We start from the raw sequence: 14861 nt of genomic DNA, 5'->3' as shown, positions 1-14861 counted from the left end.
AAGAGAAAGAAAATATATGTAACCATAATAATATTAGACAAAGAAGGCGAAATATGAAGTTAAGTTTAACAAAAGAAGTGAATAAAAACAAAATAATAATATATGGTGAACATAACTAATAACATGGGTAAGGAAAATTTAGAAAAGAATAGAAAGGGGTATAAAGATAGGGAAAAAAAATAATAAAACATAAAACGAATCTGTTTGCTTGAAATCTTATCGTCAAGTGAGTTATATATATTGAAAATAGGAAGGTGTTTCCACTACTCCATTCATAATATCAAAGAATGGTCTCATTCCAAAATCCACAGTTGCAGGCGTGAACGGTTTGGGAGTACCTATTGATGTGCTAAGAGATGTTCAACAGTCAGTTCTCTTAGACACAGCTCGTATAGTGTGAACATTTTTAAATATTTGAATCAAAGGAAAAATAAATAAAAATATGAAGGTGGCTGGACTTCTAGGTCCCCCACCTCAGAAACTCAACCCGCAATAGGGAGAAATACAGACCATAATAAATCAATAATAATAAAGAAGTGTCATGGGTTTAGTAGTACTTTTTACGGAAGCACTGTTTTTAGAACAACATTTATACAAGGAGGTGATGTTTTCAACATCACGCTCAACCGCCAGATTTTCCTCAACTTTATGATGGTAGGTGGACCTCAAGAGGGCTCCAGCACCCACAGGATCAACTCACGGCTATAGTGTAACATAAAATAATCATCTGCCACAGCTGGATTCGAAACAGTGCTTAGAGTTAGTAGCACACTGCCAACCCACTCCCAAGAGTTTCATAGCAAATAAGTAAATCGATTGATATTTAAATTGAATGAAATAAGAGTATAAATTTGTAAGTAGATAATCACTATTTTAGAAATTCATCAAAATAAAATATGAGATTTGATAAATATAATTGTTTTTAAAGAAGAATCGACTTGGGCATAATAGAGATACATTAAATTAAAAAAAAGAGATTTAGATACATTTGAAAGTGTGATCTGGACATGGAAATCTGTATTATTGTGATGAGTATAATGAATATTTTAAGGTTAATTTGATAATGACCTCTGGACCGAAACTTTGAACAAGAAGAATTATATTGAGAGGAAGGATCAAAAGAAATTTTTGTTTTAATTTAGGAACCTACTCTGAAAAAAAACAAAAAACATAATATACTAATAAACCAATTAAATATTTCAGTGTATTAGCTTCTACTGACATAAAGTTGATCGGACAACGATCACGAAAACGTTTATTGAAAGTACAGTTTATTATAGTAAAATATATTTATGTCATGAAAATTCAATAGTTTCTTTAATTAGAGCGATGAAAAAAATCTCTTAAACTATATAGGTTAGTACAGAAGTATAGATAAAATAACTCGAAAATAAATGTACAATGATAAAGACAAAGCCGCACTAACGAAAAATTTGAATTCACTGAATGAAGGTTGTTTAATTACAGACAAGTAAACATCAATTAGACACTACACGTGGGCTGTGACTTGAATGAGAAATTCTCCTAGAAGAGCCGTAAAGTCCAAAGACTAATCAGAATTTAATTGTGTTCCCTCTCCCTGCACCGACTGATGCTACTTTAGCCGTAATATATATCTATATAGCCCCTATTTAAGACCCCGCGGGCTTTAATGAACAGGACTTGATAAAGGCTAAAGTCCTCGGCTGGGTTTAATCAAATTCCTTCTTCCCTGTACCGACAGGCAACTAATCTACGCAACAGCTAGGGCAGGCTACATATTAAAATGCACTAGGGTTAAATTGCAACGACAAAGGCGACCCAATAGCTTTGATTAATCAGGTGTAAACCAGCAACATCCTACATACCTCTGATTCTCATCAGTCTCAGCCGGGTAACTTGTGCCAAAGGAGGTTGAATACTTTGTCCTCCCGTACAATGAAGATGGAATGTTCGAAAAGAAAACCGCAGACGGAAGGATTTTTTTTAATAAGGTTTTTGGATTCTATTTAAAACGAAAAACCTTTCTGTAAAAAAGAGAATTAATTGTTTTTTTCGTTGTCAATTATGAAGGTTTCTTACAGAAAATTAAAGCCTTAGCGAAATAATAAATTGAATACTATATGCTTCATTTTTAATATTAATCAAATTAGATTAATAAATTACAGAATTTCATTGACCTTACATTTGATTTGTTAATCAACACTTATTACAATATTAGTATTCTAATAAAATATTTAAAATAAAGTATTTTAATAAAATAAATACATAAACACAAATAGATTGATACTAACATATACGATATTTGTTACATGCATCTTTAGTTATTTCGAATACAATTTTTGTATTTAATTTTCGTTTTATTTATAATAAATTGACGGATTTATTTTAATTTCTATCAAATTTATCGTTTACACCGGTTTCCTATTTCGCTAGTTAAAATTTCCGACTTCTTTAGTTCTAGACTGATACACGACTTATAAACAATAAATCTCTTCGACTATTGAATTTAAAAATAAATCATCGTATAAGAAAAAAAATATATTTTTATTTTGGTACCAAATTCTGGAATCTCTACAAATTAGATACATTTTTATAATTCTATGTAGAAATGGTGAAATGGTGAGTTTTAAGTCAAGTTTGTTACAAAATTTTTCAGAGAAAAAATGACAGAAATAAAGATATAAAAATTTCTATATGTTTTGCGGACTAAACTTTGTCTCTATTATCTTCCAAGAGAGTATTTTTAATGCCTGTCATTAAGTTTAAATTAGGCATATATAAAGAAGTTAATTATAAAATTAAAAATGAATTAATCAGTAATAAAAGATGAAATGAATAAACCTTCCTAAGATATTTTTAAAAAAATTAGCCTAGAAAAGTCCTTGATCAGACATATTAATTAATAAACCCTCCACTACTAGAACTAAGTGGTGGTAAGACCTAAATAGATATGAACTCCGATTAGTAATAAGAGTACTTCCATCCTATTGAAGATTTTAATAACATATAACGATTTGTGGAGTAGTTCGTAATATAACTTGTCATATATCCAACAGTGATTCGCGCTGGTTTTAATCGTTCCTTTCCGATCACTCCCAGTACGTAGTGGTTCCAGATAAACCACCATCATTGACTCAATCCCTTACCTGTGGTGTTCCTCAGGGTTATCGCTTTCCCCCACCCTTTTCGCCATCTACATCAATGACCTTCCCCTCCTAATCCAACATTCTCGATACCATTTGTACGCTGATCATTTCCAAATTTACCTTTCCTTCCCACCTTCTGACCTATTGGTTGCCACGGAGAAGCTTCAAGAGGACTTGAATCGAATTAGCCACTGAGCACAAGAAAACAAGCTTAAGTTGAATGCAGAGAAGACTAAGGCAATCACAATAGGATCCAATCACCTCCTGAAAACTATTCCAAACGTATTCCTATACAACAATCCAATACAATTCAATCCATACGTTAAAAACCTTGGTATCACTATGGACCAAACTCTCTCCTGGAAAAAACACGTCTCCAATATTTCCCGTCGTACTTTCTCCACCCTAAAACGTTTAAATTATCTTTGTCACCTTTTGAAACCCATAGCCACTTGATTACTTCCTTAATATTCCCCCACTTTGATTATTGCCGTGTAGTTTACGGGGGTGTCTCTGGGGATCTCGAAGTAAAATTAAAACGGTTAATTAATTGCTTTGTACAATTCATCTTTGGTGTCCTCAGGGACGCCTCTGACACCCGATTTTATGAAGAATTGAAGTGTCTTTACCCCTCTTTCCGTCGTAAATATTTTTTTGCTTCCTTTCTCTACTAAGTCATCCAATCCCGCCGACCATCGTACATCTCTGATATCCTTCAATTTAAATCCTTAGTGCAGTCCCGCAACACCCGCTCACGGCATTCAGACTTATATGTAACTGCCCATCGCACCGCAGCCTTTGGTAGCTCTTTCCTCATCCCTATGGAATTCCATTCCCTCCTTCATTCATAGTTCTAAAACCCTTCCAACCTTCAAATCCCGTATCTTCGACCATCTTCTGTTCTCCCAATTCTATTTTCTGTACTGTTTCAGAACTTCGTTTATTCTTGTAAACATGTATATTAGCAGAAATTGTAGCTTTCCATTTATTATTTTTAATTTAATTAGATTTGATTTTTGTTTTCTATTATTTATTATCAGAAGTGTTTGTCATCTAATATTTTATGATATGAAATATGGTTTTACTTTATTTGTTCTATTCTTATTATAAATATTCTGTTAATTATTGCTGTTCATTTGAATCTTTTCAAATTCATTATTTTATTATGTTTTAAGACGCTTTATAATTTCATTTTTATTTTGTATTTCAATCTAAGGCTCTAAAGCCTAATTCTGACGCTTTTATGTAATTCTAAAGGGATCAATATCAGAATAAATAAAGATTATTATTATATGTGGACAGGTTTCGAAAACTGCTGTACATTATATAGCAGACTGTGACCGGTACCGGTAATAAGGTATAATAGTCTTCTGGGCTCCGATAGAATCCTAGAATATGAGGCATCCTCCATTGAATGGCCGCCCCTTTTGAATTTCATTAGGAAAATCAAAAGGTTTATGGAGGAATAGGAGTAAAAGCACTACTCCATTGGTCTTGATGCTGGCAAAAAGGACCAAATACCTACTTGCCGGACTAGTTCCCACCGTGTTTAATATTTTCCAACAATTCTCCAAGGTGAATTTGTCTCTCTGTCTTTTTTGGAACCAAATAAATAAACAATTTTTTTAGCTCATCATAGATATTTTACTGAAGAGAATTTATTAAGAATGATTATAAACGTTGCTCTACAATTAAAATAATTTCAAGGATTATTTCTTCTGAGGAGAGAACCATGAAATAGAAACGAGCGACTTGAAGGAGACTGTCCTGCTTTATGAAAATCTCACCACTCCTGATCATGGAGTGACTCGCCCTTGGAATTGGAAGCCATGACCAACTCTTAGCTGTCTAATGAGCGAGAATCATCCGTGACGCTCTTTTGTGGTCGCGGCGGCTAAGAGTATTTAGGACAGCTAAGTAGAACTGCCGAGGCTAACTAAGACCAATTATAATCTTTCCCGAGTTTGCCCTGAATATGATGAATGAGTTTATATAATAAAATGTTCATTCAGATATTTGAACTATTGAGGATTGAGTGTGCATTAACCTTGTTCTCACATTTATGAATCAACAGTTTGTAAAAAAGTAAAAAAAAAAAAAAAAAAAAAAAAAAAAAAAAAAAAAAAAGAAAAAAAAAGAAGATTTTAATTTACATATGTATTATTACTCAAAACTGTTTTGTCTAAACATGAAAATTTGATTCGATAACTTTTTTCATCGTAAATTACTACATAACAGTTTAGTAGCAAAAACATCACGAAAATCTTTCACAGCTTCAAAGGTCAACTTATTAACTTTTCAATGCGAAAAATTGTAGTGGTAACGAGAATTTTAAACATAGTATACATTGCACTGAACTTTGCACTACTTATACTGAATGCCCGGCATACAAAAAATTAGATACAAATCAAAATATTATTTCTGATAGTATACTAGCTGACCCGGCAAAGCTCCCCTATTGCTATATTTGATCAATGTAGATTAAATAATCACAATTGATAGTTTTGATATAAAGTATTATATTTAATTAAAATTAAACATTTATGTATACAGTATTATTATGATTTGGTAAAATAAATTGAACCAAAATATGCGATGAAATTCGTTTTTAGCACCTCAAGAAAATCATTAATATTTTTTTCTTATTCTTCGAAAAAAGAAGAACCTGCTCACTGTGTAACTCCTAGGTCATTTTTAAGGAGTGAAAATTAGTAGCTTTAAACCAGAACACGTCTTAAACAAAGACCATTTTGAAAAAAAAAAACAGCACGTAAATCGGTCCAGTAATTCAAAACTTTATTGTATACAAAGATTCGACCATCCCCTTTTATATAGAGAGATTAAAAGTAATAAACTATGCAAAAATATGTTACATCTCAAAATAATTGATATAAATAAAAATGTATAACAGGTATAGGTGAAAATAATAATATTAACTTAAATTTTAATGAGTTAGAGAAATAATTCAATGTATCTACGATTGTATATACATGATTGACTTTTCATTGCATTCAAATCTAGAGCAAACTAAATTGTTATCACCAGAAAGAGAAAAAAATCGCCTTTCCATTCCAATAAAAACATTTGGATTTAATCAAAATTTTTAAGTATAACAAGGTTTAAAGTTGAATTGTATAGCGATTTTGTAATTTATTTTATTTCCTGTAGGGGTTTTTACTTAATTGTTCATTTTTGAAAAATTAAAAAGAACTTCCGTACGGGCTTCTTTATTAAGGAAGGGTATTCATGATCTTCAGTTTAATGTGTTAAATAGATAAATATTTCCTTATTGTACCATGTTAAAACGAGATAACATATAACATGGTTGAGAGCGTATTACTAGGTCTGTTAAATGCAGAATGACGTCATGCAACAGACCAGCTTAGCCTCTACATTGTCGTGTTAGGTTACTTGCTCGTAGTTTGTTTTAATTATCTCAGTATAGTTCTGGGCTTTTTAAAACAAGACTTCTATTTTTCACTTACTTTAGCCATGTTGTAATAAATTACTGTTATCAAAACTTACAAGTAAACAATAACAAGAAGTTTTGGAAGGAAAGGTTACTAAGCAAATTACTAAGAAAATCCGTTAAGAGCTCTCATGCATTTAACATTTAACATGACTTTAGTAATAGAGCTGCTCAAAATCCTATACTTATAACATTAAACGTGGTAAAACATTTTACATTTAGCACAATATCATGAATACCCCTACTATACGGCAGAGTAAAGTTTTTGACCCAATTATTTACACCAAAATGCTACTTTATTTAACGGCCCTATTATATAAATGATTGTATACTTTATTTTTGATTGTATAATATACTTGATTTATTAATTTTTAATATTAAAAAAAAATGTACACAAGCTCTTTTTTACCTTAAGGTTAGAAGGTAAGATATTAGTTGCACAAATTCAATAAGGTATAGTTGTGTGAAACTCGGAGCTCTGAACATACCTTTGTTCATAGCCTATTCTTGTAGGACTTCATATTTTGAAACTTTTCTAAATGAGTTAGCTTTGTCTTTGAAGCCTGCTCCCGGACTATAGATTTAATAGGTTCAAATTAAAAAAACATATATATCTGGAACTTGAGCTACATCCTTGTAGAGGGGACAGTTGCTTCCGCGAAAGAGGAAAATATCGAACGAGGACGGAGGAGATAGCTGTTCAATAATAACGGACACTGGGACTTATTGGCCGGGATCTTTACAGCACGACCCCCTCCGCCAATAACTGTAATTCAATTACTTAAAAGGTTACCTGGCTAGGGACAGTTAGCTCCCTCACTTTCTCTCCCTCCCTCTCTCCCTCTCTCTCTCTCTCTCATAGAACCACTCCATCCACTTACCTGAAACAGAATAAATACACTGTCAGCAGCCGATATGACTCAACAGCTCGAAACTGTATAATAAGATATAACTGTAAATAAGGATAACAGTATCTGATTGTCCGGCTCACATGGGAGTTTAGCGGTGAAGTCATCATCGAAGAGGCAAAAAGTTCATAAGACTTCATGCATAAACTGCTGGGAATACATCCATTTTCTTGGCAACGTGTGCCGTTTAGAAAAAAAAAAAATATGCATATAATGATTAAGTTTTTCTCGTCTGTAAATGATATATATGTAAGAGGTTCTTGATGATCAGTCAGTAATAAACACAACTCTATTTTTGCGACTTTATTTTTCGCATTATCATGAAAAAACCGTATAATGAAAAAAATGAATGAAGTGAAAAATGAAAAAAATATATATATTTTTTAATGAATTTTCTTAACTAATTACTATACATCCAAAATGTTAAGAATAATAAATAAACACATTATTTATAATTGTTTTATAACTGACTGTTCAACGTAGCTGTCATAACCATTAGGACTAAGGTTTATAGTACAACTGGGCAAGAGTAATATGGAGAAATTGTGTTTTTCCTCATATCTTAACTGTTCCCTAACAGGTAGTCAATTTTTTTTCTTTTTTTTTATTACGGCTAACTGTGTGTAAAGTGTTTTTATCATCAACATCATCATCATTTTATACGTCAATTTTTAGTAAGTAAAATGGTCGGGGGGGGGGTGCAGATAGCAAAAAAAAAAGAATATTTCAATAAACTATCAGAAGGCACCTTAAATTATTTTATGCTTAAAGTCAAACGCAAGATACAAGAAAAAGTTCTATAACGTCATGTACATTAGATGCGAAATTAAAATTTCACATTATATTTTTTTATGTTACTTTGTATATATTTTTATTAAATTGACTTGGACATAATAGCCTGTAACGTATTATAAAACAATATAATAAAAGGGATTTTTTGGGATATTTTTTGTTATTAATTTATTGTTCACTTCAACATTTTAGGATTTTAACTAAACTGTGACAATCCAAACGTGTCAAGTGACAAGCCCAGCCCACCAACATAAATAGAAAAATAGATAAAATTCCAAAAAACTTGTTTAATTACAAGCTAAATTTTATCTTGCAATTCATTACTAAATTATCTGTTTACATCTGTTTAGTAGTTTAAAAATAAAATTTAAGATTCAGTTCATAATTTAGCTCGTAGAACCCAATTACAGCCACACCTAATTGACAACCCTCCAAGCTTCCATTTACTATAAATAACTTATACATACGATAGTCAGACGTATTTGGACATACGGAGTGTTAAATAAATTAAAGGAGGTAAGAAAAAAAAAGAGGACATACGAAATTGAGCTTTGAGGCTCCACTAAACCATCAAACTCCTTCTGTATCCAATATGCTTTATTAAGTCCTTGATGCTCCTTATTACATCACAAATAAACTCACCCATAAAGACCTCATCATCCCATTCGATGCAGATTTGACCCGAAATAGATATACTTCATTTCATTTCAACATCCTTACCCACCCAAACCAATTACTGTATTTCACATCCTTAAGAATCCATGATAATTCTTCGAGGCGTCGAAAAAGAAGCTGGCCACGAGATCTTCTAATTTAAAGCAATGGTTGAAGTACCATCATTGGGCGGTACCTTCCCAATATTATCATGTGTTCTGAAACATTTACTAATTATATTTTTTTTATACCGTTGGAAATTCTAATAAATGAAAAAAAAAAATAGCTATACACTTAACAACTTAATACTTGTAAACCAGGTTTAAGACATAGTTTTAGTCCAATACTGGGACTAAAAAACTGCATGCCGGTCCCAACCTAGTCTTGAATAAGGATAGTTCTGGATTAATTGTATTATGCAGAAGAGAACTAACCCGTAATACGACTTATCAAATAGGTCCTTAAAGGTATAAATAAATATTTATATCCAAATTTAAAGTTTAAAAATCCAAGTTAGTTGATTTGGGGAGTGAGTAGTTTATTTGTTGGAAGCCTTATAAAGCTCTCTAAATGTATACAGCTCGGGCAGAAAATCGGAAAACAGTATTTCAACGGGAAAAAGACAAAGGGCCGCAGTAGTGTATATTGGAAATAGGAAAGGGAAAAATCGTTATTGCTAAATAGGGCATTTTGGAAGAAGGCCAAGGGGGTGTTTACTCCAACCTGTTTATGCCGTCACACCGGGAGCCGATCATTGGGATCATAATGCCTCGTCCCTATCTGGCTACTGAGGGGGGCCCCCTTGTCAATCGATAGCGAATATCTTACTCTGTACCCTCGGGGCATTTTATCCCGAGAAGGGGTTTCCTTTAATGTATTCCTTTTCCCAGTCTCCATGATTTATTTAAGAAATATACTGCGTTAATGCAGCTTTCAGTTACATGGTTTGGGGCCTGTCTTTATGCACGTCAGCACATGTATAATAAAGTGAGGAAACAAGCTTACTTAGATGGACGTTGATATTTGAATGGATTTTCTCCATCTTTATCAAGAATAAAGGCAATCAATATTCAGTAAAAAGAAAAGCGGAGAAGATTGTTTCTTGATGGATAATAACTAGTTTTAAATAAAATTTGTTTCAATAAAAGTCAAAACTAATGGAACTCCACTTAATTTGAAACGGAAGAATCGAGCTACGCCTATGCCCATAATTTCGATGCTGAGTTTGACTTGATTTTAAGGAGAGCCCACGATTTGATTAAAACTAAGAAGGAATATATGCACATAGAACCGCAGCCTTTGGTAAATCTTTCCTCATTCGTTGCTCTTCCCTATGGAATTCTATTCCCACCTTTACTCGTAGTATTAATACCGTTCCATTCTTCAAATCCCGTATCTTCGACTACCTTCTGTCCGCCCAATTCTGGAAGAATAACAATTGAAAGCTTCAAAAAAGATTTATATATTTTCTGTATTTTATGTCTCAGATTTTCTTTTACATTTGTAAATATCTATATTAACAGAAATTGCATCTTTTTATTTATTATTTTTAGTTTAATCGTATTTGATTTTTTTCTTCTTTTTATTTATTATCAGAAGTCATCTGATGTTTTATGATATGACGTGTGGTTTTATTTTATTTGTTCTATCATTATTTTATAAATTTTGTTAATTATTGTTTTTTTTGTATCTTTTCAAATTTATTGTTTTATTTTATTTTATGGCGTTTTGTCTTTACTCTAAAGCTCTAAATCCTAATTTTGACGCCTGCATATTATTCTAAAGAGATCAATTCCAGAATAAATAAAGATTATTATTATTATTATACCAAGATTATATAGAGAATATTTTAAAAAATCATAAAATAATATATACAAAAATATAAGTTGTTAATAAGTGAGTAATCTTATACGCAATACTTGCGGGTAAGAAAAAGTGAGCTCATGACTTTTGTCACCAAAATCTTAATACTTAAAAACTAAGGTAGACCCGTCAATAACTAGTATACTTCCCCTAAATTTTATATCTGGACAAGACCGAGAGCTAACCACAATTTGTTATGCGATGTTTTAAATAATACAATTAAAAAATGTTGGTAGTGTTTACAATGTTTTTTTTTTTTTTTTTAATTTGCAGCATGAAAGCAAAGCTTTCCTATCTTGGGTGGTGTATTAGCAAAACTACTAGGCAGGCAGCAGCGTTTTCCGTTTTGTTCTGGTTCTTTTAATCCAGAGATGTATCCAATTCATTTAGATATTTTCCTTGATGATCACATTAGTTTTTATTGCATGGCATTTTAACTGCCCTCGGTGTAATGACCCCCATTAATCTCTGTCCAATATCTCTGCATTGGAATAGCAAATTATTCCATGCCTGTACTTTGTTATCTCGGCCTCTTTTATCATTGTCGCAAAAGTCCAATCTGTAAAATTGTGGTCGACTTCAATTTTACAGATTGGACTTTTGCGTCAAATTTTAATCTAATTTTGTGCTAATGTTCAAATGATGTCACGAAATGGTATTTTTAACATTTGGTTCTTTTCCTGTTCAATTAGTTCGATATTTGTTTTTACCATAAAAGGTTTTAAATTAGGGTTTATACAAAAACCGGTTTTCGAATAGTAATTTTTCCAGAAAACCGGTTTCGAATTTTTATAAAAAAATTGTTTGCTCGAATATTCTGTAATTCCAACAAAAAATTATAAGAGAAAATTTAGAGTAATTAAAAGCAGTTTTTGATTGAAATTATTTACTGTTCAATTTTATATACCAGGATTGTTGTTTATGCATAATTTTCACATATAAGGATGTAAATATTTTTAAAATAGTTAAACGAGTTATTCAGCAAAGGGTTCGAATAAATAAAAACAATATATTTTTATAATAACCATATTATTTTTTTAAAAAACGATGTTATTAGATACAGATGGATACTTATTAAAAACAATTACAAAATATATAACTTTGTATTATATAATGTAAATTATAATCAAAGCAGAATGAATGATGAATTATTGGTATTGAAGTACCAACAGAATATCCATAGATTAACCTTTTATATTTTTTAATATATTAACCAACCTATCGTTTTGATTAGTTTGAAATTACTTTTTTTTTAAACTTTATTTGCAACTGTATTTAAAATATATACAACTAGTAAATTTGATGTTAGTTATACAATGACATGATACATGCATGTGGAAAACCTAACCACTGATAGAGCTCCAATAACATTTCTAGTGGAAAAGACCTCGAGGCCATCATTTTAGACGCCTAGGTTAAGTTTAGGTAAGTTAAATTCGATCGGGAGTTTACCTCGTCTCGAGACCAGTTAATTTTGTGACTGACAGGAGTGTTGTTGAAGATGGCTTAATCTATAACTTATATAAAATCCTAAATCACTGAACACAATTAAATTTTCCATAATTAATAACACCCCTAAAATTCTGAAGACAGTTTCCTACACAAATGCTCTCAGGAAGCTCCTCAACCAGCGCCCTCCGTGACAAAGTAGGAAGTAAAAAAGCTGAAAAGCGCACTTGAGGGGCCACCATTGGAGGGAAGGGCCAGGCTTTGTCTGGAACTGGGGTTATTTAGACTCTGAAAAATGTCGCGCCAAAAAGTTTGCCGCCATTTGTTACGAAAGCCGGGCCACAATAGGAATGAAGCACGATATGTCTCCATACATTACGCCACGTCACCCAGAGAGCCGGTAGCAACGTCCGTTTCTTTACGGTGTTCTGGAACTCAGGAAAATCCTCAATGATTTAATGAAGGGACATAAAATCACAGCTTAGAAAACCTCAGGCAAGAATTTAAATAAAATTCTATCACATCAATAATTAAAATGGGAGAAATTAGACAAATCAATACATAATACAAATTTTAAATAATAGATCTTTCTTCTTCAGCCATTGCCAAACCCCACATTTTAAAAATTAATCATAAAATTATAAGTTGTACTACTAAGTAATGATTCATCAAAATATTGAACAGTAGAAGTATGTGCGAGTGTTCTGAAACGTTAAGTATAAAGCTAATAGCTTCAAATTTAATAAAATTCAAATATTGTTTTAAAAACCTCTTCAGCACAAAATCAATAGAGCATCATCCACAACATAGAATTTAAAAGGTTTAAAATATGACAAAGTTTCGATTAGAAATCACACTAAAAGTCACCATCAATAAACTATTTAATCATACTGATACAAACACAAATTAGGTAAAAAACATAAGATTTGACGATAATAATTAAAGAATTAATACCTGAGTATGAGCGAACATTCCGAAACGTCGGAACGAATATGAATGAACATGGGTTTCATGAGATGTAATAAAAACATCAAAGCTTAGCGAACACTTCACATTCCTCCTGGTGCTCCATATAACCCTGTTGGTGCTCACTCGTCGCTAATCATCAAATAAAAGTGTTTGTGTCCGTTAAAAATCAAGACCAACATGGATTCTAAAAATAATAAATATCAAAGAAAGCTGTCTTTTTGTATTTCTTCGGATAAAATCTTTTCCAAAAATGGAGGTAGGAATGTAGCAAAAGAAACGCTCCATCAATCAGCAACAATGGTTCCGTAGCAAGCTGATCACTTGTCGTGATATAGATCGGATTAACATCTCGAGGAAGATGGAAGGCAACTCAGTTACACTTGGCCAAGAGGACTGTCCTGAAAAGCTTCTGTGGAGGTCATGAGCGTTCTTCAAATACCCAAAGTAGAAAAAGATCGAGTATTTGTTCCAGAACAAATTTTGTTTTTAAATAGCTTTCAATGAAAAGTAATTTAAGATAAAGATAAAACAAACAGTAAAATATAAAAACAATTTTTGATCAGCAGAACTACTTCACTAAGGTCGTAATTTTAATGAAAAGTAATTTAGATGAAAAGTCTAGGCACCCAAAATGAATTTTTTTAATACCAAATCAATTTAACAAATTTGTAATCAAAAGGCTAGAGGTATTTGCAAACCTCAAGTTTTATGTGATAGGTATCCAAATATAGCAAGAAACAAACCCAAACCGTATTTCTACGATTTATGAAATTGGCATATAATGTACCCACACTCTTGTAGACGATCTTCAAAGAATGAAAAAGTCATATTTTCTTATATTTTTTTAATAACTTAAATTAAGATTTATTTACAAATTTACAGTAAGACAATAATTATTTTACTTATAATTATTTATGAATATAGATACCTCCGTCCTTATAATCAAACCATATTGAGCTACATATAAGTTATATTTACAGAGTGTATAATATAAATCTCAATGCCAAACTTCCTTTGTCAACAACATGGGAATGTATAAATATATGATTACAGAAAGAATAAAGTAGTTTGTTAGTTACAACCGTGAGAGTGTTTTCTTGTCCCTAATTTCATTTTTATTTAGTCTCCAGCCCGCTAACTTGTAACTTATAAATAAAGTAGTATTAAATTTATGAATTTTACAAAATATTGAGTAATTACAGCAACAAAAAATTAAACGAAAACCTATAAAAATAAAAAGATTCAATAAATACAATAATAATATTAGCTTAGTACCCGTAAAACATAATGTGTTATTTTTTTGAGCGAAACGTTTAAGAGAGGATTTCTTGTTGTTGCCAATTTCTTTTATTAATGGATTTGGAAAGATGGTGATTTACTGAAATATGCAGCAGTATCTGTTAAGACAAGTTGGTGTATTTGCGGGAAGCTGCAAGTCTTGGAGCATACTGGTTATTTTTGTGCAGTGGGGCCATTGTTGCTAATTTTCATAAATAAATTTTGTATTCTTTCCAGTTTTCTGTAATTGGTTAAACGTGTTGAATTCCAAACGGACGAGTCTTAAATGAGCTGAGGTCAAATATCTAATTTATACAGAATTAATTTATTTTGAAAGCTTAGATTGTATTT

The sequence above is a fragment of the Halyomorpha halys genome, unplaced genomic scaffold (genome assembly GCF_000696795.3).
Source record: "Halyomorpha halys isolate HHAL.00 unplaced genomic scaffold, Hhal_1.1 Scaffold110.1, whole genome shotgun sequence".
NCBI lineage: Eukaryota > Metazoa > Arthropoda > Insecta > Hemiptera > Pentatomidae > Halyomorpha > Halyomorpha halys.
This window is presented reverse-complemented; position numbering follows the sequence as displayed.